General features: G+C 49.3%; 1 protein-coding gene and 1 long non-coding RNA gene across 2 annotated transcripts in view; both read left to right on the forward strand.

Annotated features, from left to right (window-relative positions):
* Window positions 1–18,952, forward strand: part of Cdh1 (cadherin 1) — a 72,550-nt gene that overhangs the window by 31,042 nt on the left and 22,556 nt on the right. The gene's annotated exons all lie outside the window — the stretch shown is intronic.
* LOC143273310 (uncharacterized) lies at window positions 323–6,827 on the forward strand. Its single transcript, XR_013051286.1, has 2 exons — window positions 323–3,510; window positions 3,679–6,827. It is a non-coding gene; the product is annotated as an uncharacterized LOC143273310 (long non-coding RNA).

Raw genomic sequence — 18,952 nt, forward strand, 5'->3', positions numbered from 1 at the left:
CCCGGATCTGCACGCCATCTGCCCTCTACCCGGATCTGCACGCTTCTCTTACGCCATCTCCCTCTACAGACTCCTTTCCTCAAAGTGGGGAATTCAGTAGAGAGAGCTGTTTCTCCGGCAGGCATGGAACTCAACTATATAGACTAGGCTGGCCTCAGACTTCCGGCAGTCCTGCTCTGGCTTCCTGTGTGATGGGATGGTTAGCATCTAGGTTTGGTGCCTAGGCCTGCAGTCCTAGTACCGGAGGCAAGGGGAGTGCTGAAGTGGAGCGCTCAACTCCCTCCTGCAGCGTTAGGGAGGGTGGGGGGGAGGGAGCAGAATAGCTACCCAGGACACTTCCTCTTATGATCACAGCCCTGTTTCCAAGTGCTCTGGGAAGGGAGTGGCTGACACGGACAGACACTGTTCCCCGTAGTACCAAAGCTTTGATGGGGAGGGGTGGGGAAGGATCAGTTTCCCAAAAGCGGAGCTGTGTCAGAAAACTTAAGGGGGTCTTCTGCCGGCATGTGACTTGGCATCACTGAGCCATCTTGCCAGTCCTTATTTTACTCCTTTTTTCCCCTTTGAGATAGGTTCTCACTATGCAGCCCAGATGAGCTTTGAACTCACTATGTAGTCCAAAGTGATTGCAAACTCTTAGCAGTCCTCCAGAGTTGGAGTTACAGGTGTGAGCCGCCCGTCCAACCTGTCCTAGCTTTCAGTAGATGACCTCACCCAGTGAGTCTTGCTGGCCCTGCCTCCTGTAAGGAACTTTGCTTTGCAGCCTTCTGAAAACCAGAAGGGATTCTGAGAAGTCTCAGCGACCTGCCTGCCTGTGGGAGATCCATTTGACATGCTGTGTAACCGGAAGGCAGGCTCAGGCCGGCGGGTTTGCAGATGAGCCTGTGATGATGGCCTGAGAGGGTGGGTGTTCAAGAGAGAAAGCTTGAGACTAACCGGCCTGAGGTGCCCAGTCAGCAACAGAGGTCCATTAAGAAGGAAGGTATTTAAAGCTGGCATCAATGGAGAGCGTCGGTCCCTGCATCCAGGGTTAATGCATAGTTTTCGTGGGACTGATTGGAGAAAGCTTTGTCCCGTGGGCCAGACCCCCACCCCACCCACTCTGTGTATCTTGTTAGAAGCTAGGGCTTTCTCTGGGAATTAACACCCAAAGGCTTTGGTTTTACTTAAGCAAATGAAGGCCTTTGGGAATACCCAGATGGCCTTTTTAAGTTTTGCCAGAGCCAACAATGCCAAGGTGTGGAGCCAGCTTAGTCACAACTCCAGTCCCTGCACTGTCCGAGTCCCCCAGGCCCCTTCTGAGTGGGCCTGTGCCAGCGCCATCCGCCTGTCAGCACTTCGGTCTTCTCCCTGCCTGGTGGGGTGTCATGGGCTGCACTATTGGACTGTCTCAGGACAGACTTCCCATCCGGAGTTCAAAGCCATGCTGGTGGGTCTGGAGGGGTTTATCTGCAGGTGCATCGAGGATTTGGGTTAAAGGGCGGAGGTATTGGGAGCAGCCAGTCACTGCGGCCACGGTGGGGGTCTCCAGCGTTTTCTCACCCACCCCTATCCTCAACACCACAACACCCCATTTAAAAAAAAGATTTAATTTTTATTTTGTGTACATGTGTGCAGGTGCTCACAAAGGCCAGGAGCGTATTAGATCCCTTGGGGTTGTCATTATGACTGGTTGTGAACCCCCCACCATGGGTGCTGGGAACCCAACGCTGGTCCTCTGGAAGAGCAGTACACACTGGATGATCTCTGAGCCATCTCTCCAGTCCCCTAAAATATCCGTTTTAACCCCTTATGGATATTTCCAATGCAGAGATCCCTTCTGAGAGTCTGGGACCCTCTGGAAAACCATCAGTTCAAGGCCTTGGAGCCTCCAACGGGCGTCCATGTTCTTACCATTTCAGGGGCTCATATCTTCTGATGTCCGTTCACTAACCTAAGTAAACCCTGGCTCAACTCACTCCTGAGGCTTTAGGGAGGGTCAGGGGAGCAGAATAGCTACCCAGGACACTTCCTTTTATGATCACAGCCCTGTTTCCAATTGCTCTGGAAAGGGAGTGGCTGGCATGGACAGACACTGTTCCCGGTAGTACCAAAGCTTTGATGAGGAGGGGTGGGGAAGGATCAGTTTCCCAAAAGCGGAGCTGTGTAGATACCTCCCATAGGCAGGGGCAGCCACACCTGTAGGCAGGGATGACCAACGCTGAGGGTGGCCGGTACTGAGGCCGGGGAGCCCTGCTGGCATCCCAGCCTCCTCAAAAAGTTCAGGCTCCCTTAGAGCCTGCTCAGCCACCTTCCCTGCAGCGTGGCCTTTGAGGCAGCTGCAGAAGATTCTCATTCTGCAAGTTGGGCCACTGCAATGTAACAACAACAGCATCAATACTTAGTCGCTCACTTTTAGGACCTCCAGATTTTCCTGATTCAAATAGTCTTACTCTGTAGCTCAGGCTGTCCTGGAATTCATATAGTCTAGGCCGCTTCAAGCTTGTCACAATTCTCTCCCCCTTCCGACTCCCGAGAATAGGGTTACAGACATCAACTCTGATCCATGGCCATTATGTTTATGTTTGTTTTATGTAGCCCAGGTTGGCCTCCAACTGGAATGCCTTAGCATTCTTGCCTTAGCCTCCCCAATGCATGGGTTACTGTATCCAAACATTCGATTTTAGAAAGAGGATGAGTGAATTTTCCTGGTAGTCCCACAGGTAGTTAGAGGCACAGTTCAGGCCAAAGTCCAGATTTATCCAGATTCTGTGTTTACACACCACAGGCAGTGCCGTGAAGTGGTGGCACCTGCTGGAGCCATCTGTGCTAACAGAGCAAGGGGCCTCCAGGAGGGGGCTGGTCCACTCAGAGGTTGGCTTTCAGCGCAGGCATCCTCCTGCTCCTTGCTGCCTCTGTTAACTGGTCTCTGCCAGTTTTTATCTTACCCTCCGGTGCCCTTGTGACTGGCCCATCTCCATGGAGTCAGCCACATAATCCTAGCGTTCCTGATTCTTGTCCCTTTCTGTTCCTCCCTTTGCAGAGGGCCACTGTCCTTACCCCCTTGGCCCTGGGACCAGCTCCAGGGGTCAAAGTCCCTCTTAAGCCTGACTCTTGGAAGGAGAAAAACATCATCTATCATTTATGCTGTTAGATTGCAGCCCTGAGAATGTTCTTATCAAACCGCAGAGAATCAGGCAGACCCACAGGCTCCCGTGTCCTGAGGATCTTCCCCCGGTTAATGCATCTGAGACCCACATCCAGGGTTTGGAAGCTATGTCACCCTGGTTGCTGTTGGCTACAGTCAACTAAGCACAGGTTCCTCTTTCAGTTCTGCTCTCATTAAAGACAAGGAAAACGTCCGTTATGTAAAGACAGGAAAAGGAATAATCTATGTACTTATTTAAATTATGTGTGCACCCAGTGCGTGATACACGCACATGAGAGGAGGCATGTACCCATGCTTGTACACATGGAGGCCAGCGCAGGATATCAAGTGTCTTTCTGTGTTCCTTCTTAGCCTTATTAAAGGTCCTCTCGCCGGGCGTTGGTGGCGCACGCCTTTAATCCCAGCACTCGGGAGGCAGAGCCAGGCGGATCTCTGTGAGTTCGAGGCCAGCCTGGGCTACCAAGTGAGCTCCAGGAAAGGCGCAAAGCTACACAGAGAAACCCTGTCTCGAAAAAAAAAAAAAAAAAAAGGTCCTCTCACTAAGTGTGAAGTGTGTTGGTGAGGCTGGCTGGGTGGTCAGTGAGCTCTGGACCTGCCAATCTCTGTCCGCTCTAATACTGGGGTCACAGGCATGCACAGGTATCCCAGCTTTTTATGTGGATGATGGGCATTCAAGCTCAGGCCCTCTGGCTTGCAGAGCAAGTGCTCTACCCCCTGAGCCATCCCCTCACCCCCAAACAAACCAATTTAAGTGATATAGAAAAAGCCCTTTTGCAGGAGTGGGGCGTGAACCAGGGCCTCCTTCATGCCAGGGAAGTGCTTTGTTGAATTACACGCCAGCCTTTTTGTTTGTTTTTCAAGACAGGGTTTCTCTGTATAGCCTTGGACCAGGCTGGCCTTGAACTCAGAGATGACCTGTCTCTGCCTCCCGAGTGCTGGGATTAAAGGGGTGCGCCACCACCCACCCTTGTTCTTTGTTTTGAGACAAGGTCTTTTTCTATGCAGTCCTGGCTGCCCTGGAACTCACCGTGTAGACATTTGCCATCATGAAGAGCCTAGCTGCGGCCACTGGAATGTCGGCATCCTTTTCTATTGAGCGCAAGCCTGCTGCCCTGCTCTTTGCATCTTTTTACCATTGAGAAGAGGCCTGCCCTGACTTCCTTGTTGAGCTGTTCTTGGGCAAGTGTCTGAGTCTTTCGGAATGAAATCTCGTAAATGGGCTTTGTAGGAAGGAAGGATTCACACATATAAAATCTGCAAGCATAGCCAGGATGCCTCCAACCATTGTACTGAGCCAGATGTGGTATTGCATTTTTATAATCCTAGGACTTGGGAGACAGAGGCAGGAGGTAGAATTCTATATTGAGAGTTCAAGGCCAACTTGGCTGCATAGTGAGATCTTGCCTCAAAAATAGAGAGAGAGAGAGAGAGAGAGAGAGAGAGAGAGAGAGAGAGAGAGAGAGAGAGAGAGAGAGAGATAAATAGCTAGCTAGCTTGCTACAGCACCCCGGGCGTTTGAGCCACATCTGGATGTGCTAGTTCAGTTCAGCCTCTGTGCATTACAGATGAGAACGCTTACATAAGAAGATGCAGGGAACTCGACCAACCTACTGTAGGAGGATCCAGTCACCAGACTTGGTTTCTATCATGCTTCTCTCTAGACTGCTGCCAGCTGCCTGAGGTGCCCCTTCCTCTTTCGCTCATGTGTGGGTCTACCACCCACCTCACCGCTGTAGCAGATGCCCTCCCCTGCTAGGGCTCCTGGGTCCTGTGATGCACAAATTCTTGGGAAGGTCTCAATCCTCAGGGGGTTGGCATGTGGGACCTTCTGATTGGCCTGTGACTTGCTCCCAGGTCCTGAGCATTTGCAAAAACATCCATTATTTGGTTGTTTGTTTATTGAGATAGGGTCTCATTCTATTAGCTCAGGCTGGCCTGGAGTTCACTGTGTAGTCCACGCTGACTGGGAACTCTTGACAATCCTCTTCCTGCTGCCGCTTTCCTATTGCTGGCGTGTGAGCCACTGTGCCAGCCCTAACATAATGTATTGATGTTATTTCAACAACCAGGTATACACAGCTTTATTTATTTTATAACTGCATATATTTTCCCCAAGAAAGCGCCATCATTTATTTAGTTAATTCTGCCCTGATGGATACCTGGGTTGGCTCCCACGCTTGTGCACTGCAAACAATGCCTTACTTAGTGAGGAGCCTTGAATGGGGAATTTGCATTTGTGCAAGTTTCCAATTCTTGATCACATTGGAAACCGGGAGCACACCAGGTAAATGGATAATGGAGTCTTTTGAAAGAGCTGCAGCCACGGAGGTAAAAGGTTTGAAGAGCTGGGCTAGGGCAGGTGCCACAGCATTCATACGGTGGCATCTTGAGTATGTGACCTGTGAACGTGCACTGTTTTATACGGAAGCCTGCATCTGATACCTACTGGCTGACCTTCGTGCTGGTTTTTTGTTTTTTAATCACTGTTAATTGTCAGAATCTTACTGTGGAACCCAGCTGGTTTCAGGCTCACTCTGGCATCTAATTCATGATTCTGCCTCTGCTTTCCAATGCTGGAATCACCAAAATCACTACTGTCTGTCACTACACACACACACACACACACACACACACACACACACACACACACACACACCTTCTTGTGGTACTGAGGTTTGAAACTAGAACCTCTGGCAAGCTAGTAAGCACCCTACCACTGAGTTATACCTGTCCCTCTTCATTTCCTCTTTTTATATTTTCTGACTTGGAATTCTTAGAACGAACACCCCAAACTGAGATACTCTCCCCTGCACCTCTCTAAGGGATGGGGCATTGTTGTGGGGTTTATTTCCTGAGTAATTACCTTTCCAGGCAGGCAGAGCAAGGTTAGCAAACACTCTTGGAAGCAGCTGCCTTTCCCATCAATGCTTGCTTGTTCTGGATAATGAAAAATGATGCTAGCATCCATTAAAGAAAAAGCTGCCTCTTGTAAGCTCTGGTGGACAAGTGGGCGCTTGTCATGGAGTCATCTGCTGATGCATGTGACCTGGAGACTGAGAAATGCCTCCCCCTGCAGCCTGGACTTGTAGCCATTCTTTGGGTTTGTTTAGAAGTTTTGTTTAAAGGTCAGAGGCGGAGGGTCTATGCTTCCCCGGCACAGCCCACATTTGGTGAGAGGGTAGGCCACATGTTCACTCTCTACAGAAGAGGTTTTCAGATCTCATTCTTGAGTTACTGAATGAACCAAATATCCTGGATTTCCTGGAGTCTCAGCAACTCCAGAGCCTGAGGCAGGAGAACCACCTGAGTTCAGGAGTTAAAGGCTAGCCTGCATAACAGAGGCCGTCTCAAACGAAAGTTCTGAACTCCATGACAGCTTTCCCTGTTTTCACATGGCTTTGGACACTTCTGTGTTCTCTTGTGCTTGGAAAATGTGACCCTAGACTGATGGTTGGCTGGCTCTGTGACTCTCAGCTGCCACCAGACAAAAGTTGATTAGAAAACCCAACCTTAACAGGGCGCAGTGATGCACACCTTTAACTATAGTATTTGGGAGGTAGAGGCAAGCAGATCTCTGAGTTCAAGGCCAGCCTGGTCTACATAGTGAGGTCCAGGACAGCCAAAGCTACTGCATCGAGAAATCTTGTCTTGACAAACAAAAACAAATAACAACTACAAACCCGCCCGCCTGCGGGCCCCCCCCCCCCCGAAAACCCAACTGGCTCCCCAACAGCATAGGAGCCAACACGAGGTGCTCACTCAATAACTATACATCATGACGGCTACTGTGTTGCCTGTGTAGATGTGTGCACACACGTGCCGTGGTGGGATGTGGAGGTCATAAAACAACTTGTAGGGATTTGGGTCTCTCCTTCCGCTGTGTGGATCCCAGGGATTGAACTCAGGTCTTCAGCTTGGCAGCAAGCATTCTTGCTAGCCAAGCCATCTCTCTGGCCTGCCTATCTATTTTTTTTGAAGGCAGGATCTCATGTATCCTAGACTAGCTTTGAATTCTATGCAGGTGACAGTGATCTTGATCTCCTGATCTTCTTGTCTCCACCTCCAAAGTTTGTGGATTACAGGCATGTGCCACCACAGCTGGCTCCTAGTTGCTCTTGTAATTACTGTTAATTAAGGAATATTTGTGGCTTCTCTCTTCGTTCTCCACTTTTTCATAGCTGTGATATTGTTGGGTGTGTAGCCCTTGGCTCACGGGGTACTCCTCAAACGAAACCCTAATAACTATATTTCTTCAAGTTCATTGAGTTGTAATTTACACACCTTACAATTTACCCAGTGTAACTGCATGTTAATTTTTATAAGTGTACTCAGGGGTTCACCATCACCCTGATCCAATTTTAGATTTGCTTTACTCCTGAGTCCCCCCTTAGATCTACTGGCAATCAAATACCCACCTTGCCTCAGTCCCATGTTACCATGGGCCTGCTTTCCGTCTCTAGCTTTTCTTTCTTTTTCTTTTCTCTTTTCTTTTCTCCTCCACCCCTCTCTCTATTTCTTTCTTGAAGACAGGATTTCTCTGTGTAGCCCTGGCTGTCCTGGAACTCACTGTGTAGACCAGGCGGGCCTCAAACTCAGAGATCCACATGCTTCTGCCTCCCAAGTGCTGGGATTAGAGACTGTGCCACCATACCCAGCTGCCTTTGAGATTTCTGAGTCATATAAATGATAAGTGGCTTAACACTTAGTGTTGTTAAGGTTTACCTATGCCTTTGGAAGAGCTGGGGATGTAGGCCACGGGGAGAGTGCTGGCCCAGCATGCTCAAGGCTCTGGACTCTACCTCCAGCACTGCAAAAGGAAAATGTTTCTAGACGTCTATGCTGCTGCATTTATTAGTATTACGTCCCTCTTTATTGTGGAGTCATGAGGGGCTATAGCATAATTTGTCCATCCTGATAACACAACCGTATGTGTATTGTGTGTGCTTCTGTAAGAGCAGTGAGCATTTTTAACCATGGAGCCAGCTCTCCTGTCCCTATGTTTTGCTTTCTTTTGTTTTAAATGGGCAAATGTAGAAAAGGAAGGGGGGAGGGGAGATTCATTTATCAAATATCACACCCCCTTGAATGTTGAATCAAATGCCTTTGGTATATGCACAGAGTTTTCAGTCACCCCCCTCCCCCATCAACTGTAAAGCATTTCTATTGGGGACTGGAGATAAGAACAGCACAGCAGATAAGAACACTTGTTCTTGCAGAAGACCTGGGTTCAGTTCCCAGCACCCACACAGATGTTTACAACCATCTCTATACTTGAGTTCCAGGGCGGACACCCTCTTCTGAGGGCGCTAGGCTTACATGTGGTGTACATACTTAACGTGCAGCCATACACAAACATTTAAAAGCTAGATTAAAAAAGAAGTTGGGTTTGCCCATGCCTTTAATCTGAGCATTTGGGAGGCAGAGGCATCCAGATCTCTGTGAGTTCAAGGCCAGCCTGGTCTATAGAGCAAGTTCCAGGACAGCTAGTGCTACACAGAGAGACCCTATCTAGAAGTTGTGTTTGTTCTCAAACTTCAAGAAGACAAAGCTTTATAAAAACAAAATAAAATATTTTAGCAAAACCCCCAATATTATTCACCCTGGGCCAGTGAGATGACTCCGTAGTGAGTCTTTACCCACTTGCCTCAAGGGCTGATGACCTGAGTTTTCTATCTCAAACTTACACGGTAGAAGAGAGAACTGACTCCTGCAACCTGTCTCCTGACCTCACACATGTGCCATGACATATATACACCCCACATGCAAACAGACACACAAGCAAATAAATATAACATCACTAAGGAGGTTGCAGAGATGGCTTAGCAATGAAGAGCACTCGCTGCTCTTTCAAGGACCCAGGTTCAATTCCCAGCACCAGCATGGTGGTTCATAACCATCCATAACACCAGTTCCAGGGGATCTGATGCCTTCCTATGACCTGGTGGTACTAAGTACACATGTGGTGTACAGACATACATGTAACTAAAACATTAACACATAAAGCATGGTCTTTTGTGTTGGGGTCATCCATGAGGTAGCAGGCTCCTCTGCTTTTCATTGCTGAACAACACTCTGTGGCTACACTGTGTTTTATTCAGCATCTGCTTGTCCCTGCTTTGACATGTTAGGTAATGCAGGGTGTCATCTTGTAACATCTCCCCCCGCCGCCGCCGCCGCCGCCGCCACCGCCGCCGCCGCCACCACCACCACCACCACCACCACCACCCACATGTACAGGGGGCATTGCTGTTGCTGCTAAAAACCAAACCAAGCCCTGATCTGGGACAAAAAACAGACACCTGGCTGTGTCTGAAGAGGTGATGTGTGTCTGTCTCTCCCATCGTGTTAGGACCTGACAGTCAATGTTAACAATTGTACGACAGACACTGTGTTCTCACTTCCCGTTATCAGGCAGGGGAGTGAAGGAAACCCCAAAACCCAGAAAGAAGGTTGGGCTGTGGAGAAGGACTGTGTGGGTCCCTGGGTCAGCCAGAGTTTGAGCCCTGCTCTGCCACTTATGCTGTGTGTGCTTGGAAGAGGCACTTAACTTCTCTGAGCCTTTGCTGAGTAATGTTTCCTCCTGATGGTTTGTAAAGTGCTTATTATGACTGATGTAATAACAGTTTCTGTTTGTTTTAGGGCTTTTTTGCTCACATAGGAGCTTGGGGGAGAAGTTAAGATCAATTCCTGGACTCTCTCATTTCTGGATAGCTGTATTTATAAGTTAGCTGGAGTTAGGACCCAGGCTCAGGCAGTTTTCAAAGCACCCCTGGAGAGTATGTGCTCTGTGCATTAGATCCCAGGTAGAGATTTTAGGCGTTTTGGTCAACATGCTTTAGTTCCCAAGTGGGACCAAAGCCTGAGAGCTCTCAAGGCTGTGTTAAGGCCTAGGGCTAGGAGGGCCTGGCGCACCAGTACTCAGGACTGCCTCTTCCTTTGGGGAGACAGCAGGGCTTGAGGGTGAAGGATTGAGTCCACTGCTTTGGAATTTAGAACAGGGCCCTCCCTGGCCCCAAGAAATCCCACAGAAAGGGAAAGTGGGCGGCCTCCTCTTTCTGATCAATAAGCAAACAGGTCCTAGAGTCGTCCAAACAGCCACAGGAATGTCCCCTGGGTTCCAGCCAGCGTCAATGCCAGTTAGCACCCCTGTATTTAGGCAGTGAGGCACTGTGTCTGCTTGTGGCTAAAAGCCAGGACGCTATAGTTCTGACTTAATGTGGAGGCCAAAGCGTTTCTCCTTAGTGCCCCCCCCCCCCTTTAAAAACCGGTATGCATCTTTGTCTGCTCCTGTCAGCTAGGCCAGAAGAGAGAGCATTAGATCCCCTGAAGCCGGAGTTAAAGACAACTGCCTGACAATGGGTGCTGGGATTTGAACCACATCCTCTGGAAGAGCAACAAGTGCTCTTAACCACTGAGCCATCTCTCCATCCCATTTTTGTCCATCCCCCCCTTCCCCACCTTTCCTTGAGGAGACCAAATAAGTTTTCCCATTGTGGTAGGTAGGGGCTGGAAGGATTAAAATGCAGCTAAGTGGACGGGTACCCTTGGCGGGCCCTGCCAAGGTGTGCCCCTAAGAGACCACGCCACACACAGCCGAGTTAGTGCAGGGGGTTGTTGGGGGAGGGGAAGAGTGAAAGAGAGAAAGGCCATCTCAGAGTGGGGACATGAGGAAGACAGACAGACAGACAGACAGACAGACAGACAGACAGACAGAGTCTGGGCAAGAGAAGGCGTGCCTGTGTCGCTTAGCTGATGACGGAAGGGTACCTGGCGGCAGGTGATGATGGGACCGTCTCGGTGCCTGGGGCAGGCTGGCCCCCACAGTGGGGGCTAGAAGGACCACATCCTCACCTTCTTTCACCTCATTCCCATTTCTCTTAAAACAGTTGAGAGGAGAGTCCTCCCCAAATAGTGCCTCTAGGGACATGGAAACCCAGTGCTGGGCAACAATGCTAGCTGTCCCGCTGCTCCAGTGGAGCCCCGCAGGGCTGTGCTGTGATCAAGCCTCGGGAGGGTCTGTCTGCAGACACTGGGCATTTCGGGGCTGTCCAAGAGGAAAGGCTTTCCAACTGGCTCTTCTTTTCCTTGGTTTTTCCATGAAGGACGAGGGAGATAGGGAGGCCCTAGCTCTCCTGAACTGGAGGAGCAGGAGCCAGCGCTGGGCGTGAGCCCGAGCTGACCCACAGGCTGTCATTACTTTAATTTGGGTACAATGGCCCACGTCTGCTGTGTTCTCACCTGGCTCTCCTGTGCTGCATCGGAGACCCTGGCTGTGCTAGACATGCAGTGCTTGGGTGGGCCTTGGAACTGCCCCCCACCACCCTGGGCCACACTCTGGCTTGAGCACGTAGTCAGAGCCTAGCTAACTCCTTCTGCTGTTCTTGGGGTCCTCCCTGCTGTCCCTCATTAAACTGGTCCCCTCTACCTCAGTCCTCAGAACACGTTACCTCCTCTGTTACATTTTTCTTTTTCCTTCCTTCCTTCCTTCCTTCCTTCCTTCCTTCCTTCCTTCCTTCCTTCCTTCCTTCCTTCCTTCCTTCCTTCCTTCCTTCTTTCTCAAGACTGGTTGTCCTGGAATTCAATCTGTAGACCAGGCTGGCCTCAAACTCACAGAGATCCGAGTACCGATTAAACCCATGCGCCTCTACCGTCTGGCTGTTTCTTACACTTCGCATTCCTGACCTTAACCGCTGTGTTTGTCTGTTGCACGGGATCATAAATCTTGGGAGGACAAAGACCTTGTTATTCAGTTTCCAGTGAAGCAGAGAGTGAGAGCTTTCTGTATTTGTTGGCCATCTAAGCATGGAGGTACAGACCTGTAATCTCAGCTACACTGTACTCTGGGCTGCTGGGGAAGCTAAGGCAACACAGGCTTGATTACAAATTCAAGGCCTGCTGAAGGCCACAAAGGGAGTTCAAGACCAGCCCGGGCAACTTAGTGAGCCCTTGTTTCAAATTAAAAATTAAAAAGGATTGGGAATGTAGTTTAGTGATAGAGCATTTACCTAGCATGTGGGGCACTAGGGTCGACCCCTGACACCCCCCAAAAGGAAAGAGAAAACCCACACATTTTTGAGGAAGGAATCCTTAAATTCCTGAAGGAGGCATGCATATCTGCCTTTTGCCGATGGAGAAACTAACACTTGGTGGAGGTGACTCGAACCCTTGAATGCGGTTAGCCGCATTCACCAAGATGTAGAATATTAACCTGGCTGTTGGCTGACTCAGGATGTCCCATTTGTGAGACTGATGGCAGTTTTCACCCTGATGATTGTGATCGGCACTCACTGGTGTTTACTGTGGAACTCGAAACACATTAGCTCAGGTAGAAACTGGGCAGGTGTCCACAGTCAGCACTAATGACCTCACACATCTGGGGACAGTCTGGGTGATGATGGATTGCCCTTTCTCCTGTTTACTCCCAGAAGTGAGGGCGGGGGGAGCCTGAGTGAATTCTCCTTGTCTTTGTTTTTGCTGGGCTCTCCTTTCTGTGCGGTGCTGGGTATTTCTCGACGGAGATTTGTCCCTCCCTCCCTCCCTCCCTCCCTCCCTCCCTCCCTCCCTCCCTCCCTCCCTCCCTCCGTTTTTGAGACAGTCTCACTAGGAGTCCAAGGTGGGCTCCAGCTAGCTGTGCGGCCTCTTGATCCTCCTGCCTCCTCTGCCTCCCGGTGCCAGGATTAAAGGTGTGCACGCACCCAGCTCTGTGGAAGGTTCCAGAGTCTGAGTTCCAGACTTCCTCCTTTGTGTGGCCCCTGAATGCCCTCTGAGTACCCTTGTGTTTTTGAGGACTGTGTCTATGGGATGATCTTTCACTGTTCTTGTCCTTGTAACTAGCTACCTCAAATAAGTCTCCACTCAACTAACCAAGTGTCCTAAATGACCCCCATGGTGTAGACAGACTGCCTAATGGTTAAACCCTGAGAAGTTAATGTCCCAGACCACAACCTCATCTGTTCATAGACTTGTAGTGTAGCTTGGCCACACCCCTTCACCTCTCTGAGCCTCGGCTATTTCATTTACGAACGAGAGTTGCTAAATGTCTCCTACTGTATACACTTAACCAGGTATGTCTAACCCAGGACTGCTGTATCTAATAAAGAGTAGAGTGTAGTTCTTATCCACGGCTCTCCAGAGATGGACGAAAATAGTGACTTATCAGAGTGAACCCATACGTCCTCGGCAACATACCCCAGATGCGGACAGACTGAAGGATAACTCGCCCTTGCCCTGTTTTTCGAGCTATGGTGACATATTCTCCTGAGTGTGGTTGATTCACAAGCCTGTAGTACTTTCTAATTTTGTGGCCACCCATTAAAGGAGGATGTTCCAGCATTACCCAATGCCATCTAAGGAGACGATGGACCTGGGGAGATGTTTTCGGGGTGTTGACATCTGTGGAGACTTTAGACACAGTACTACTGAACCACAGAAGGAGAGACTGTCTACCTCAGTCCTTTCATCCACCAAGTGAAACTTCTCATTTTCCATCTTAAGTGTTTGAGTCAGAAAATGCAGCTGTAGTTTGGGGTACACAGTGGCAGTGTGGCCCCCAGGAGCTTGGAAGCCTCTCTGATCGTACGTTTGTAACCCTGAGCCAAGTATGTGTATGTCTAAGTGGTCCTTAGAGCAAAGCAAACACCAGGGCATTGGCTGTGGAACTTCTCGAGGGCGGGGCTGGGGGGAGCCGTGCCTTGCATCGCCCCGTGTGTGGTGTGGGCAGTGAGCTCTACTTTCAAGCCGTTGTTTCTGAGGGACTGGAGCACCCATCAACCGTGGCCAGCTGCCTTTGGTGACAGCCCCGGGTCCTTAGGCCCCAGCATTTTTTGCAATGTTCAGAGGTTTCTTCGAGAGTTTTGTTTCTACCCACTCACATTCCAGTGACGGCCACCCCAGTGGAGGAAGAAATGGGATCCTTCAGGCGAGACTGGCCCTGGCATGATGGCAATTACAGGAAAAGAATGTTGCTGAGGCTCACAGTCACCCGCTGCCACCAGAGGCTTTCATCAACTTGGGCTTTATTTGTATCACACTTAAGCTGTCTCTTCCAGGGTTCTCTGCCTTTAACTACTACTTCTTCCAAGTAGGCTGGAAGACGGGTGCTGATGAATGCAAAAGTTAGACACACCGCTAGAAAGAAGTTCTTGTTAGTTTTTGTCGTTTAAAGAAAGAATTCAGCCGGGCGGTGGTGGCGCACGCCTTTAATCCCAGCACTCGGGAGGCAGAGCCAGGTGGATCTCTGTGAGTTCGAGGCCAGCCTGGGCTACCAAGTGAGCTCCAGGAAAGGCGCAAAGCTACACAGAAGAAACCCTGTCTCGAAAAACCAAAAAAAAAAAAAAAAAAAAAAAAAGAAAGAATTCATTCTAATTGTAATCAGCAAAGGAACAATTAAACATCCCCCTCACTCCTTGGGTGAGCAGTTTGAGGCAGTCCCATGTAGCCCAGGCTGGCCTCAAATCTTCTGTGTAGCCCAGAACTCCTGATCTGCTTTTTAAGTGTTGGGATTGAGATCAACCCCCTGCCCCACATTGTTGGTAATTGTTAGGCAAGTACTCTGTTATAGAGCTGTGTCTCCAGAAGAAAATATATTTTATCTTTAAAAAAAAAAAAAAAAAAAGCTGGGCAGTGGTGGCGCATGCCTTTAATCCCAGCACTCAGATCTCTGAGTTCGAGGCCAGCCTGGTCTACAGAGTGAGTTCCAGGAAAGGCTCAAAGCTACACAGAGAAACCCTGTCTCGAAAAACCAAAAGAAAAAAAAAAAAGAAAGAAAGGAAGGAAGGAAGGAAGGAAGGAAGGAAGGAAGGAAGGAAGGAAGGAAGGAAGGAAGGAAGGAAGGAAGGAAGGAAGGAAAAGAAAAAAGCCCTGGGGCTGGAGAGATGGCTCAGAGGTTAAGAGCACTGGCTGCTCTTCCAGAGGTCCTGAGTTCAATTCCCAGCATGTGGCTCACAAACACATCTCTAATGAGATCTGGCGCCCTCTTCTGGCCTGCAGGGACACTCGCAAGCAGAAAACTAAACATAATAAATCAATCAATCTTTAGAAGGAAAAAAGGCCACCTCAACCCTACTTCTGTCAGTCTTCTCCAGTTACCTTAACGCCCAGGTAGAGAGGCATCACTGCAGGCTAGCACGTGCAAAGCTTTGGATTCAGTTGCCGGCCATGGGGGTGGGGTAGGGTGGTCTGGATGACAGTGAAGAGCCCTCACTTTTGGGTGATCGAACCCAGCTCTGAACTCAGCAGTGTATAATTTCGGGAAAAGAAAGCCCATGCCGGATGGTGCCTCAGCAAGGCTGGGGTGGGGGCACGGAGAAGTCACCCCGTCCCACCCCACCATGAGACGGGAGATGGCTCAGCAGCTTGGTGGCATATCCATGCAAAAGCAGCGGGAAATCGCTGAGCCCACAAGATTGCCCTCTGACCTCCACACACACACACCCTCACACACCCTGCTACACACACACCCCCTGTACATGCATATGATAACAGGCTAGAGAGTAACCAAGGCCTAGTGAGTAAACACGCTTGTTGCCGACCGACAACCTGAGTCTGAGCCCTGGGACCCACACGGAGGAGAGAGCCGATAGCTGCAAGTTATCTTCTGACCTCCACGATCGCACACATACACATGCGAAACAACTCAATGTAAAAAACACAATTACAAGAGCACTTTTAGGGCTGGAGAGATGGCTCAGAGGTTAAGAGCACCGGCTGCTCTTCCAGAGGACCCGGGTTCAGTTCCCAGCACCCACATGGTGGCTCACAACTGTCTGTTACTCCAGTTCCAGGGTATTTGATATCATCACCAATGTACATAAAATTAAAAAAATTATTTAAAACAAACACTTTTAAATAATAAAAGGTGGGCTGGAGAGATGGCTCAGTGGTTAAGATCTCTGGCTGCTCTTCTAGAAAACCCGGACTTGATTCCCAGTAACCACGTGGCAGCTCACAACTGTTTGTAACTCTTATTACAAGGGGCTGACACACTCTTCTGGCTCCTTGGGAACAGGTATGCATGTGGTACTTAGACATATGTACACACACAAAATACCCATGAATATAAAAATAAAAATAAATCTAAAAAGGAAAAAGAGGCAAAGAACCCAGGGCAAGGGCCTGCTATAGACAGAGGCACAAAGGGCAGTCGGGGGATGAGATCTCAGACTGCCCGAGTCCAGACCTGAGCCCTGCTCACTTACTCTCTGCCTAAACTTCCCCATTTGTAAAAAGAGGAGTGCCAGGCATGGCGGCACACACCATTAAATCTCAACACTTGGGAGGCGGAGACAGGCTGATCTCTGTGAGTTCGAGGCTAGCCTGGGCTACACAGTGAGCTTTAGGACAGTCAGGACTACATAGACCCACCCCTACCCCACCCCCCAAAAAAGAGGAAGAAAAGAAAAAAAAAAGGATGCCAAGAGCATCAGCTGCATATGGTTCTGGGTTTGTGTGGTTTAATATTTGTTAAGAGCTTAGAATGGAGCCTGGAATGGTACTGTCCTACAAATACTTTAAATGTGGGTAAAACAGTTGGCAAAGGGTAACTGAAACTGTTAGTTCAGATTGTAGGGGTTTTTTGTTGTTTTTAGGGGTCTCCGTGTGCAAGCCAGGGTAGCCTCAGACTCTCCAATAATGGGATTGCAGGTGTGCACCACCACACCCAGTTTGAGACCATTGACTGCTGTGGTTGTCCCATTTAGAGGTGCGCAGAGTCCTAGTTCCTGTGTGGACCGGCGCAGGTCATAACCCTGTAAGGCAAGGTGTCATGCCAAGTGGGATTGACTTCAGTCCCTTATCGGCTTTCTCTGTTCAGCACCTTCTATGTGGAAATGTCCATGTGTTCTTGGTGTTCTCAGATCTCTGCATGGCTGAGCTGGGCCAGCTCTGGCCCAGATGGAAGGCAACTTTCAGAATCTTCCTGGGGCTGGAGAGCCCCTCCAACTTTCCTGTAATTATTTCTCAGCCCAGAGGATCTGGTTTTACTGAAAGATAATGAGCCTTAACCAGCACCTGGAAATTCAGGTTGGGGCTCTCTGTCATACCTAGGATGTCACTTCTCCAAGAGTGAGGCCGAGCCACCACTGAGAAGTGCCTTGAGCAGTTAAACGCCTTGCACCACGTTATTACCAAGCCATTTTCACTCGGTAGCCACCACCCCTGGCAAGTCCAGTCATGCTCCTGCAGTTTGACTGCCTGGATTGGTGCTGGCTGGGGAAAGGAGAGCCAGTGCCTGATCTCTGCGTGTGACAAGCCCCCAGATGTGACCCATCCCCCCATTACTTGTGCTGTGGGTTGGGAGAGTTTCTTTAAAAGCATCTTTAAAGGTTCCTAATTTGGACTTTAAAAGTGGTATCTGGGAACTAGGGAACTGGGAACTAGGCTCGGTCAGTTAAGTGCTTGCTGAGCCCATGAAAAAAGTCTCACAAGGTGGGGGACTTGTAATCTCAGTATGGGGAGTTAGAGACCCCAGATGGAGTCCTGGCGCTCGCTGGCCAGCCAGCCTGGCTTGCTTGTTTGTCTTAGTCTTACAAAACAGGGTGGGCAGCATCTGAAGAACCATACCAAGGCTGACTGCATAGACAGACACACAGACACAGACACAGACACAGACACAGACACAGACACAGACACACACACACACACACACACACACACACACCTACCTATACATACTTATTCCTCTCATAATAAAGAAGAGTTTAAGTTCACATAGATTCTTCTGCAATTTTTATCATTTGGCTCCAAAGTATGTATGTTAAAAAAGCATATTTTGCCACTGGGATTGATGGTGGTACCTGTACCCTTCTCACCACTGAAACAAGACATTCATGTCTATATTTTCTCTGGCAAGCATAGGGCTTTTGGCTTCAGACATGTTTACCAGGGCGACCTCTGGTGGAAGAAATGAACACTGCAGGACAGGCAGAAAACCCAGGTCCAGAGCAGAGAATGTCGAGGTATCTAGCTTTGTAAAATGGGCACAGGAATGGGAATTTTCATAAGAGAATGCTGAGATGAAATGGGAATTCCATGGTGAGGAGTGATGGGCACTTGTTAGAAAAGGTGGAAAGTAAGCTAATTCCTGAGTTTAATTGTGAACTGTCTTTTTCAACCTCTATCCGCGAGGTCTTCTATTACATTTCTCTCTGTGTGGACACAGGAGTGTCCCATGGTATGCCTGCGGAGGTCTGAGGACAGCTCACAGAGGTCAGTTCTCTTCTGTGCCTGAGCTCTTTCTCTCTGGGGGTTTCTAGCAATTGCTCTCGGGTTGTCAGGTTTGGCACCTTCCATGTTGAGCCATCTTGGTGACCCTTGTTTTTGCTTTTTTGAGGGTTTCATGCAGCCTCGAATTTGCTGTTTAGCCAGGAATGACTTGAAGCATCTGATGCACCTGTTTCCACCTCTGAAGTGCTAGGATTGGAGGCGTGCACTACACTATTTATTTGGTTTTTCTTTTTTAAGAAACAGTTTCACTGTGTGGCTCACTTGGCCTCAAACCTATTGCGATCCTCCTGCCTCAGCTTTCTGAGTGCTGGGATGAAAGGTGTGTGCCACCACCACCCAGCTTCTGTGTTCTTTTAAAGGTTTACTTATTTGTATTTTGTATGCATGCAAGCGTACCATGTTCATGTAGTGCCTGCAAAGGCCAGAAGAGGGGATCAGATTTGCTGGACCTGGAGTTGCTGAGCGTTGTGAGACACTATAACATGGCCAGAACTGAACCTGGGGCTTCTGGAGAAGTTTTGAGGCAGGATCTCCTGTCTCTGCAGACTTGGCTGTGAACTGTAGGCTAGCAGGCTAGTAACA

The sequence above is a fragment of the Peromyscus maniculatus genome, chromosome 5 (assembly GCF_049852395.1).
Source record: "Peromyscus maniculatus bairdii isolate BWxNUB_F1_BW_parent chromosome 5, HU_Pman_BW_mat_3.1, whole genome shotgun sequence".
Taxonomy (NCBI): Eukaryota; Metazoa; Chordata; class Mammalia; order Rodentia; family Cricetidae; genus Peromyscus; species Peromyscus maniculatus.